Genomic DNA, 12864 nt, shown 5'->3' with positions numbered 1-12864 from the left:
AGAGGAATTTTTATTCTGCTGCTGCGGCAGAGGTCCCTCAACCTCAAGAGGAGAAGGACCCCTGCTTTGTCTATTACAGGTTCTTTTAAAGGAAAAAAACCACAAAATCAGGGAGCGGGTAGTACAGAATCAAAAGGGAGAGTCCAGAAATCATTTGTCAACTATTTTGACTAGTTCATTTAACGGTCAGCTAACTCTAATTGATCAAAGCTTTGGCGGTTGCTGGGTTGGTTGAACAAGGAGGAACACTTGCAGGTTATCTGCAGGTCGTCTCACCCCAGTTCCAGAGTCTGGGTCTACTGACGAAAGACTACAAAGGGGATGGAAAGTACCCAAAGCTCCAGTGCACGCGTGGTTGGTTACCAGGGTCCCCTGGTTCCCAGGAAGGGGGGTGCAGTAATGCCAAGGTTCCCCAAAGTCTTTCAATGTCTTCCAATTTTTTGTCTTTTCCTCCATTTTTTTTTTTGATTTTTCGAGACAGGGTTTCTCTGTAGCTTTTGGTTCCTGTCCTGGAACTAGCTCTTGTAGACCACGCTGGCCTCAAACTCACAGAGATCTGCCTGCCTCTGCCTCCTGAGTGCTGAGATTAAAGGCATGTGCCACCACCTCCCGGCTTTCCTCCATTTCTTTGAGGGAATTTTCATTTTCTTTTTAAGGGCCTTAAACATTCTCCTAAAGTTATTTTCTAGGTCATTTTGTTTTGCTTCATCTATATTTGGTTGTTCAAGTCTTGCTGTTGCAGGGCCACTAGTTTTTACTGGTGTCATGTTGCTCTTTGTGGTGTTGCATGTGTTCTTACCTTGTCTACCTATCTTTTCCTCTGGTTGGTGTAGTTGGGGCTGTCTGTGACTCTGGTGATAAATCTTACAGGTGCCAGTGGATCCAAGGCCCAAATAGTTGCTCCTCATGGTGCAGTTAGGGCCACAGTTCCAGTCACCCCTTTGATCACTCCATGTTCCTGAAGGTTGCTTGGTGCTCACGGGGTTTACTCTGCAATATGAGGGGTTGTTCGGGCCTGCTCCCATGGAGATTGCTTGCTTGGGACTCTTGCTGCTAAGGTTGCTACCTACCTTGGGCTTTCTCTGGCAGAGGTCCTGGCTCAGGCCTACTTCATTGGAGGTCCCAGACTCATGCCTGGACCCACAGATGTCCTGGCTCAGGCCTACTCCTTCAGAAGTCTCAGATTCACTTCTGGACCCACAGAGGTCTTTGGTTCCGGCCTACTCCCTCAGTGGTTGCTCCCTTGTACCTGCTCCTGTGGAGTTTGCTGTCTCAGGCCTGCTCTGACCTAGGTTACTAGCTCAGACCTTTTTCCATAAAAGTCCCTGGTCTGGGCCCACTTTTGCAGAGGTCCCTGGCTTGGGCCCTGTCTGGCAAAGGTCTCTGACTCCTGTCTACTTCCTCAGAGGTCCCAGACTCGCACCCAGACCCACAGAGGTTTTGGCTCAGGCCTACTCCTTCAGTGGGTCACTGGTTCTCCTGTGGGACTCATAATAGTGGGAGCCAAGACTGTCTCTGACTCTTGCCGGCTTTTAGGATCCTCTTCCTCAAACTGGATTGCCTTCTCCAACCTTAATACAAGGGGAGGTGCCTAATCTTACTGACATTTAACATACCATGTTTGGTTGATATCCATGGAAAGTCCGCCCTTTTCTGAATAGAAACAGAGGAAAAGGGCTGGAGATATGGCTCAGAGGTTAAGAGTATTGGCTGCTCTTCCAGAGGTCCTGAGTTCAATTCCCAGCAACCTCATAGTGGCTCACAGCCATCTAAAATGAGATCTGGTGCCCTCTTTCTGGCCTGCAGGTATATATGTATACATAATAAATAAATCTTTTAAAAAAATGAATGAAATGGAGAAGTGGATGGGGTGGGGCAGAGGAGAGATTGAGGGAGATTCTGGAAAGAGAGGAGGAAGGGGATATAAATTGGGATGTAGGAATATATATATATATATATATATATAAATAAATAAAATATATATATTAAATCATTTTTTTAAATAAAAGGTTGGAGCCAGGCAGTGGTGATGCATGCCTTTAATCCCAGCACTCAGGAAGCAGAGGCCAGCAGATCTCTATGAGTTAAAGGCCAGCCTGGCATACAGAGCAAGTTCCAGGACAGGCACAAAAGCTACACAGAGAAACTCTGTCTCAAAAAACAAAAACAAAAAAACATTCACAACAGAAGAGATGGAAAGTCTTAAAAGTTTCCACATTAACAGACTTGGGGTGAGGGCTACCTATAGCCCACACCTATAATTTTAGTGCCTAGGAGGCTGATGCAGGAAGATTTCAAATTCAAAGTCAGAACAGAATGAGACCCTGTTGGGAAGGATGGAAGAGAGCAGGGGAAGAAAGAAAAAGAGGAAGAAAAGGAGGGAGAGGGAGAGATAAGTAGATATAAGAGACTAAGGCAAATATACTCGTACATCAAGAAACTTAAGTGAACTAGGGGAATTCCTAAAGTTGCCAAGACCAACTCACCAAGTGGAAAATCCAGAACTGCCCATGTGAAACAGCAGTTTAAAATCTGGCAGCGATCATGCACACCCTATGATTCCAGCACTCTGGAGGCTAAGGGAGCGGCATCTTGTGTTCAAGTCCAGACTTGGTGGTTGAGACAGGAGAATGACAGAGCTTGAGGCTAGTAAAACTAGGTGAGTTCAAGTCCAGTCTGGGAGAAATAGTGAAAACCTGTCTCAAACAAAAACAACCACCAACAACAAAAAGACCAGCAGAGGGTAGCAACAGAGTCCCGTTCACTGGATTTTTTTTTATTGATATTTATTGAACTCTCCGTTTTTCTCTGCTCTCCTTCCCCAAGGTGTCTGTGCTTCCAATTTACTCAGGAGATCTTGTCTTTTTCTACTTTCTACTTCCCATGTAGATTAGATCTATGTAAGTCTCTCTTAGTGTTCTCATTGTTGTCTAAGTTCTCTGGGATTGTGAATTGTAGGGTGGTCGCAGACTCTGAGTCAGGTCGTTGGCTCACTCCTGGTCTGCCAGTGTCCCAGGACTGGGTTGACTCCCAGGGTTGGATTTGCTCCTGGCTTCTGCTTCCAGTGGAGAACCTGGTCTACAAAGAAAGTTCCAGGGCAGCCAGGGTTGCACAGAAAATCTCTATTTCAAAAAATCAAAATTAAAATAAAAATACTGTAGTTGATATAAAATTTCTAATTATTTGTAGTAAATTAAATGGAATAAATAAAAGGGGAGAGAAGGGGCAGAGAAAGGAGCACAGGGGATGCAGAGAGGGGGACTAAGACAGTCCTGGGGACAAGAGTAGTGAAGAGCTGGGCGGTGGTGGTGCACACCTTTAATCCCAGCACTCAGGAGGCAGAGGCAGATGGATCTCTGTGAGTTCGAGGCCAGCCTGGTCTACAAGAGCTAGTTCCAGAACAGGCTCTAAAGCTACAGAGAAACCCTGTCTCAAACAAAATAAGAATAGCAGAAGAGAAAGAGGGAGAGAGACAGTCAGGTAGAGAAACACAGAGAGAGAAAGGAACACACACACACACACACACACACACACACACACACGAGGAAGACAAGCCTCACTTTTTAAAGGGAACATAGCGAATGTGCACAGAAGGTACTCTTAGTAGCTGCAACTGAGGAGCATTCTATCAGGCAGCCAAGGGCAGGCCAGCACAGACGTCTGAATACTAACCATGGGCCCCCACCCACCTAGAGACCACCAGGAGTCTGAGTATATGCAAAAGCAAAGAGCTTTAATTGCAAGCTTGAGCTTGGGTCCTCTGCCTGTTCTGACACAGCAGTTGGATCAGAGAACATTGAACTCAGCTATGGTAGGGTTTTTAAGGAGTGAAGGATGGGGGAGGGGAGGGGAATTATGGATTCAGTTGGGGGTTGAACTCCTGACTGGGCAGAGGTCTTATCAAACTAGGATTGGTACTGGCATTGCTACAAGGAAATTGGCAGCCTGACTGCAAATTAGGTAAGCTATTCTTAATGTTCTGGAGCATCAAGTACTTGTTTGTCTCCATTTTGATTGGTTCCCCCACAGGGTGCCCTCTGTGGGTTTTCCTGGTTACTGTTAGGGTGAGGCCTAGTCCCAGTATTATTAGTCTGAAGCGTGTCATGGCTGTACTAATGTTAAGCTAGGCCTCTTCAATATCATGAAAAATGTTCTATTTTTTAAAGTTTGATTTCTTTTCTTTTTCTTTTTTTGAGACAACTTTTCTCTGTGTAGCCCAGATTCTGGAACTCACCCTGTAGACCAGGCTGCCCTGGAATTCAGAGATCTGCCTCCCTCTGCTTCCTGAGTATTAAAGGTGTGTATAACTGCCAGGGTGGTAGTGGCATATGTCTTTGATCCCATCACTTGGGAGGCAGATGCAGGCAGATCTCTGTAAATTTGAGGCCAGCCTGGTCTGCAGAGCAAGTTCCAGTACAGTCAGGTCTATACAGAGAAACCCTGTCTCAAAACATCCCTCTCCCCATCCCACAAAGAAAGGTCTGCAACATGCCTGGACTTTCATCTGAATTTCTGACTGGAGTTTTAAAACAATTGTTAAGTGAGTTTAGGCTTGGAATTGGAAGCTGACTTTTAACAATATCGATAGTAGGAGGCTGGAGAGATGGCTCAGCGGTTAAGAGCACTGACTGCTCTTACAGAGGTCCGGAGTTCAATCCCAGCAACCACATGGTGGCTCACAACCACCTATAATGAGATCTGGTGCCCTCTTCTGGCCTACAGGCAGGATACTGTATAAATAAATAAATAGATCTTAAAAAAATATTGATAGTAGCCCTAAGTGACATCTCCCATTTTATATTACATTTATATGAAACAATGAACTCAGCACTGTGACTGTAAAATCAAAGTATCAAACAATTCTGAAAAAACATGATATGACTACATACTACACGCAATATTCAACCAAGATTTCATTTTCTTTTTTTTTAAATATTTATTTATTATGTATACAATATTCTGTTTGTGTGTATGTCTCCAGGCCAGAAGAGGGCACCAGACCTCATTACAGATGGTTGTGAGCCACCATGTGGTTACTGGGAATTGAACTCAGGACCTTTGGAAGAGCAGGCGATGCTCTTAACCACTGAGCCATCTCTCCAGCCCCCTTCATTTTCTTTTTTTTGAGACAGAGTTCTATGTGTAACAGCCCTGGCTGTCCTAGAACTCACTCTGTAGACCGGGCTGGCTTTGAACTCAGAGATCTGCCTACCTCTACCTCCTGAGTGCTGGAATTAAAGGCATGCGCTACCACCACCTGGCTATTTTATGTGTATTTGATATGAAGGTGTCAGATTCCCTGGAGTTACTGACAGTTGTGAACTACCATGTGGGTGCTGGGAATTGAATCTGGGTCCTCTGGGAGAGAGCAGCAAGTGCTGTTAATTACTGAGCCATCTCTCCAGCTCCCCAAATTCATATTTTTGGTTGTGAGCCTAGCCTTTACTAGTTAAGCCGTCTTTTCAGCAGCCCAACTAAATTCTTTTTTTTTTTTTTTTGAGACAGGGTTTACTCTGTAGCTTCAGAGCCTGTCCTAGAACTTGTTCAATAGACCAGAGTGGCCTCAAACTCAGAGATCCACCTGTCCTGACTCCAAAGGACTGGGATTAAAGGTGTGTGTCACTACCGCCCTGCTCAGTCTACCTTCTTATAGAAACCAGGACCACCTGACTAAGGACGACACCAGCCACAGGGGGCCATCTCTCCCCCATCAATCAATAATTAAGAAAACACCTTAGCCAGGTGATGGTTGTGCACACCTTTAATCCCAGCACTCTGGAGGCAGAGGCAGGCAGATCTCTGTGAGTTCGAGGCCAGCCTGGTCTACAAGAGCTAGTTCCGGGACTAACTCCAAAGCTACAGTGAAACCCTGTCTCGAAACCTGCCCCCCCCAAAAAAAGACAAATAAAAATAGAAAACTCCTTATAGCTGGATCTTGTGGATGCGTCTTCTTAATTGAGATTTTCTCCCCTCAGATGACTCCAGCTTGTGTCAAGCTGACATAAAACTAGTCAACACTGAGCCATTTGTCCTACCCTAGCAGAAGAGAGAGAGCCCCTTGTAATCCCCAGGAAATGTTGTGAAGCCTTATTTAGATGAGTGACTGTGGGAGGAGCAAAAGGACTTTGGGAGCTTGCATGTGAGGGACACAGAGTAGCATTTGGTCATAATCAGAAGTCTGGTCAGTTTTCGTGGGGAGTCTTCTAAAGATAGGCCTGAGTACCACTAATAGGCAAACTCAGTGCCCAGCTGTGCAATATAAAACTGGGCCCTCCGGGCAGCACTCTCAGGGGAACCTCCTGGCTCCAGACTGCCAGGAAAGGAGACAATGGGGCTTCCTGCCCCCACCCCAGTTACAAAGAGAAAGGAGTTGAAAAGCTCAAGCATCACCGTTTCCCAGGCACTGGATGCCAGGGCATTAAAGCACAAGCATGCCTTTATACAGATCCCAGCTAAGGTGATGGCAATGATGCTCCTGACCTATTTATAGGATCTGCCAGAGGCTAGGGAGATAAGAGCCGGTGAGGAGCTTGTGTGCAAGCCTGAGGACTTTAGTGTGGGCCCCAGATCCATGTTAAAAAGCAGGTCATGTCGGCATGTGCCCGCAACCCTAGAGTAGGGGTGCTAGGGCCAGGAGGATCCTAGGGACTTGTTGGTCAGCTGATCTACTCAAATTGGTAAGCTTCAGACCCAGTGAGAGACCCTGTCTCAAAAAAAAAAAAAAAAGCTGAAAGGCAAGGTGGTTCAGTGGGCATCGTCACAAAGACAATTCTGATAACCTGGGGTCTATCCCTGAGGCTCATGCATTGAAAGGATAGAGTGGATTTGCACAAGTTGTCCTCTGACCTCCACATACTTGCACAGGTATGCACATATATTAAAAAATAAAGTGAAGAGTGATAGAGAAAAACGCCATATATAGATCTCTGCCCCACACACAAACACGTGCACAAGCACACATGGATACACACACATGCACCCACATACATGAATACATACACAATACACTACACACACGTACATCTCCACATATAAATGCACAGTTTGCACATACACTCACATACATAAACTGCTGAGAAATGGGGCCTTGTTATCTTTATCTTTTATTTGATAGCCTTAACCAGAGAGGAGAGAGGTTCCAGTCAACCCTTAAGAGGACATTCTTAGACCTAGATATCAATCCACACATCTTCAAACACCTGATCTTTGATAAAGAAGCAAAAAATATCAAATGGAAAAAAGAAAGCATATTTAACAAGTAGTGCTGGCATAACTGGATGTCAACATGTAGAAGAATGAAAATAGACCCAGGGGGCTGGAGAGATGGCTCAGAGGTTAAGAGCACTGTCTGCTCTTCCAGAGGTCCTGAGTTCAATTCCCAGCAACCACATGGTGGCTCACAACCATCTGTAATGAAATCTGGCGCCCTCCTCTGGCATGTGGGCAGACATGGAGGCAGAATGTTGTGTACATAATAAATAAATAAATCTTTTTTTTTCTTTTCACTATTTTTTTATTGAGAAAAGAAGAAAAAAAAACATAAACAAAAATCAAGTTTCCACCTCCTCCCAGCCTCCCATTTCCCTCCCCCTCCTCCCACCCTTCTCCCCCTCCTCCCACCCTTCTCCCCCTCCCCCCACTCCTCTCCCCCTCCCTCTCCCCTCTCCAGTCCACAGAGCAGTCCGGGTTCCCTGCCCTGTGGTAAGTCCTAGGTCCTCCCCACTCCGTCCATATCTAGGAAGGTGAACATCCAAACTGGCTAGGCTCCCACAAAGCCAGCACATTAAGTAGGATCAAAACCCCATGCCATTGTCCTTGGCATCTCATCAGCCCTCATTGTTCGCCGTGTTCAGAGAGTACGGTTTTATCCCATGCTTTTTCGGTCACAGGCCAGCTGGCCTTGGTGAGCTCCCAGTAGATCAGCTCCACTGTCTCAGTGGGTGGGTGCACGCCTCGTGGTCCCGACTTCTTTGCTCATGTTCTCCCTCCTTCTGCTCCTCATTGGGACCTTGGGAGTTCAGTCCGGTGCTCCTGTGTGGGTCTCTGTCTCTATCTCTATCCATCACCAGATGAAGGTTCTATGATGATATGCAAGATATTCGTCAGTATTGCTCTAGGATAGGGTCATTTCAGGTTCCCAATCCTCAGCTGCCCAAGGAACTAACTGGGAACCTCATCTTGGGCACTTGGGAGCCCCTCTAGGGTCAAGTCTCTTGCCCACCCTAAAGTGGCTCCCTTAACTAAGAATTGTGGTTCCGTGCTCTCCTATCCACCTTTCCTTTATCCCAATTCTCCTGTTTCCCCAAGTTCCCCCTCCTTCCCTTCTACCTTTTCTCTCCCCATCTCCCCTTACCCCCATCCCACCCCACCCCCAAGATCCCAATTTTCTCCCCGGCAATTTGGTCTACTTCCCTTAGCCAAGAGGATAACTATATGTTTTTCCTTGGGTTCACCTTCTTAAAAGAAAATAAGCCGGGTGGTGGTGGCGCACGCCTTTAATCTCAGCATTTGGGAGGCAGAGGCAGGAGGATCTCTCTGAGTTCGAGGCCAGCCTGGTCTACAAAGGGAGTTCCAGGACAGGCTCCAAAGCTACAGAGAAATCCTGTCTCGAAAAACCAAAAAAAAAAGAAAGAAAGAAAGAAAATAGACCCATATCTATCACCATGCACAAAACTCAAGTCCAAATGGATCAAAGACCTCAACATAAAGCCAGCCACACTGAACCTTATAGAAGAGAAAGTGGGAAATACACTTGAACTCATTGGCACAGGGAACCACTTCCTAAATAGTACCCCAGCAGCACAGACACTGAGAGAAACAATTAATAAATGGGACCTCCTGAAACTGAAAAACTTCTGTAAAGCAAAGGACAAGGTCAACAAGACAAAATGACAGCCTACAGAATGGGAAAAGATCTTCACTAACCCCACATCAGACAGAGGTTTGATCTCCAAAATATACAAAGAATTCAAGAAATTGGACACCAAAAGATCACATAATCCAATTAAAAAATGGAGTACAGACCTAAACAGAGAACTCTCAACAGGGGAATCTAAAATGGCTGAAAGACACTTAAGGAAATGTTCATCATCCTTAGTCATCAGAGAAATGCAATTTAAAACAACTCTGAGATTCCATCTTACACCTGTAAGAATGGCCAAGATCAAAAACACTGATGACAACTTATGCTGGAGAGGTTGTGGGGAAAAGGGAACACTTCTGCATTGCTGGTGGGAGTGCAAGCTGGTACAGCCCCTTTGGATGTCAGTGTGGTGATTTCTCAGAAAATTAGGAAACAACCTTCCTCAAGACCCAGTAATACCACTTTTGGGTATATATCCAAAGGATGCTCAATACTACCACAAGGACATGTGCTCAACTATGTTCATAGCAGCATTATTTGTCATAGCCAGAACCTGGAAACAACCTAAATGCCCCTCAACTAAAGAATGGATAAGGAAAACGTGGTACATTTATACAATGGAGTACTACACAGCAGAAAAAATAACGACAGCTTGAATTTTGCAGGAAAATTGATGGATCTAGAAAACATCATTTTGAGTGGGGTAACCCAGACACAGAAAGACAATTATCACATGCACTTACTCATAGGTGGTTTTTAAACATAAAGCAAAGAAAGCCAGCCTACAAACCACAATTCCAGAGAACTTAGACAACAATGAGGACACTAAGAGAGACTTACATAGATCTAATCTACATGGGAAGTAGAAAGTAGAAAAAGACAAGATCTCCTGAGTAAATTGGGAGCATGGGGACCTTGAGGGAAGATTGAAGGGGGAACAGAGAGACAGGGAGGGGAGCAGAGAAAAATGTAGAGCTCAATAAATATCAGTAAAGGGACTGGAGAGATGGCTCAGAGGTTAAGAGCACTGGCTGCTCTTCCAGAGGTCCTGAGTTCAATTCCCAGCAGCCACATGGTGGCTCACAACCACCTATAATGAAATCTGGTGCCCTCTTCTGGCCTACAGGCAAGATACTGTATAAATAAAATAAATAAATCTTTTTTTTACAAAATCAATAAAAAATAAAAAAAGAGGACATTTTTGTCCGGTTGGCTGATGTGACATGTGCGTGAAGAAGGTAGCCCCAACTGCCAAGTCTGCAGTAGCAGACCCTGAAAGGGAACCTAAGGACTGAATCCTTTGCTCTGTGCCTATTTCAAAATGTGTGATAACCGTAAACTTGACACCTGGAGCCCTCCAAGTTCTGAGACTTTCCTCTTTACTGCAATGCTAGAGAGGACGGGGACAGGGAAGAGGGGCGGTGGTGGAGGCCGACAGTGAGCAGTGTGGACTACGATGTGGGATGATGTCGGAGATGGTTGAGGCTGGCTCGGAATTCTTGCTGGTAACTGGCTGTTCTCCGTGAGGCCCTTGGCTGCCCCAGATCACTTTACCTGCTGGCCAGCCCTGTCCCCCGTCCAAGCGGAAGAAGCCCCCAGCAGCTGAGAGGGCAGTACAGGTAGAGATGTCTACACATGGCTCCTACCTCTCCTCTCTTTGAGAATTGTTAGCTTCCTCCTTTCAAACTGGCTTTCACTTGGTGAAAATGCATCGATAGGTGACCCTGAGCTTAGGTTGCAGTGACTCGCCTCAATGGGCCAGCCTGGGCTGACTAACAATCCATATTTGACCAGATGATGGTGGGAAACATCTTTTTTTTTTTTTTAAGATTTATTTATTATCTATACAACATTCTGCCTGCATGTATGTCCACACGCCAGAAGAGGGCGCCAGATCTCATTACAGATGGTTGTGAGCCACCATATGGTTTCTGGGAATTGAACTCAGGACCTCCGGAAGAGCAGCCGGTGCTCTTAACTACTGAGCCATCTCTCCAGCCCCAGTGGAAAACATCTTTAATCTCACCATTTGAGAGGCAGAGGCAAGCAGATCTCTAAGTTTGAGGTTAGCCTGGTCTACAGAGTGTGTTCCAGGACAGCCAGAGATACGCAGAGAAACCCCGTCTCAAGCCTCACCCCCCCCCCCCAAATCCCCAAATCCATATTTGGTTTTATTTAGTTTTGCTCTATTTTTTAATTAAAAGCACTCACCACCACCACCCAGCTCCAGTCTGTATTTGTCCGTGAACTGAGGTCAATGGGTCCTGTGTCTGACTGACTTAAACTAGGAGTTTGAGAGAGAAAACCCCTCATGGTAGGGCTGCAATCGCCAGAGCAGAGGAACATGGGTAGAGCCTCCTTCCCAGGTGCTCTTTGCAGAGCAGGACTGACCATAGTGACCTAGGGGCAGAACTGGGCTTCAGTCCCAACCTGGGCACCCACCTCCTAATCGTTTTCTGCTATGTTCATAGCCTTTGTCTCCCTGGGGCCTAGAGAGGTCCCAACCCAAGCCAGTTTATTAGTCAGTCTGTTATTAGAGCAGGGGGAAACAAGATTGGTAGCTTCTATGACTGTAGCAGCCATGATGGGGGGATAGAAGGTCCCAAAATAATAGGGAACAGAGTAGAAAGAGATGGTGGGTGGGTGAAGCCTCCATCTTGCCCTCATCATTGGGACCTTCCCAAGGAGTTTATACCAAAAGATTGAGGACCTGTAGCTTGAGAGGGGCAGTTGTATGTTGGCAAATGGGCTCTCAGAAAGTGGGGCAGGAAGCCCCGCTGCTTGGTAAATCTTCCATAGTATACATAAGTAACTCAGGGAGCAGTGGTGGCTCAGGCCTTTAATCCCAGCACTCAGGAGGTAGAGGCAGTCGGATCTCTGTGAGTTCGAGGCTAGCCTGGTCTACGAAGCGAGTTCCAGGACAGTCAGAGCTGTTACACAGAAAGACCCTGTCTCAAAAAAATAAACAAATAGGGGGCTGGAGAGATGGCTCAGAGGTTGAGAGCACTGGCTGCTCTTCCAGAGGTCCTGAGTTCAATTCCCAGCAACCACATGGTGGCTCACAGCCATCTGTACTGAGATCTGGCGCTCTCCTCTGGCGTGCGGGCATACATTGAGGCAGAATGTTGTATACATAATAAATAAATAAATCTAAAAAAAAATAAACAAATAAACAAACAAATTAATTAATTAAATAAATAACTCTACTGTGGTCAATTTCAGATTCCTGGCTGGGAAGAATTGCTTACTGATCTCTGAATATCCAGTAGTGGGCTCTACTGTACCAGTAAGTGCAGTCTTCAGTTCCTCTGGGGGTGTGGGGTGGACTGGTGACCCCTGCCCTGTCGTGGAGGAAGAGCCCAGGCCCACCCCTACACACGCTTCAGGTCCTGACTTGCCAGAAGCCATAGCTATCTGGAGGTGGCCCCAACTCATCTGCAGGAAGTGTTAACTCTCGGCCTTCTGAAAGCTGTTAGAGCAACAGGATTCCGAGGCTGGAGCTCATTCCTCAATGCAGAGTATGAAGGCATGTAACCTCCCAGGCAGCAGAGAGAAGAAAGGGATCCAAGACAGGGGGCTTGAACAACGCTACAGGCCTGCCTGTCCTCTGCTCCAGGAAGACAGTGTTAGTGACAGGAAGCAGGAGTGTGAACCGGAGGGTCCAGGATTCCCCCTGCACTGCTCAGCACTTAGGTGTGGAGACCACCCACCTGCTTTGTCCCCTCGGAAGCATTTACAGTGGAGCCAGCAAAATCCTTGGTTGCTATTGGAAATAGTGATGTCATTGGCAGGGGTGGGGCTTCAGCTGTTCTTTGAATTTGGGAAGGGCTGTAATCTATAGGGCTGAAGGGGGACAAAGAATTAGGAATGCCAGCCCCAGAGGAACGAGAGGAGCTCCGGGAACTCACAGCTGGGAGAAGGCCCTGGCAACACGTTAAGTCAGAGAGAAGCAGGAAATACGAAATACCTAACTCAGACACGCCAGGCAGGAGCCTGAAGTC

Source organism: Microtus oregoni, unplaced genomic scaffold (genome assembly GCF_018167655.1).
Source record: "Microtus oregoni isolate MIOR12 unplaced genomic scaffold, Mior012 000025F_ref0000491, whole genome shotgun sequence".
Taxonomy (NCBI): Eukaryota; Metazoa; Chordata; class Mammalia; order Rodentia; family Cricetidae; genus Microtus; species Microtus oregoni.
Note: the sequence above shows the minus strand (reverse complement) of the source record.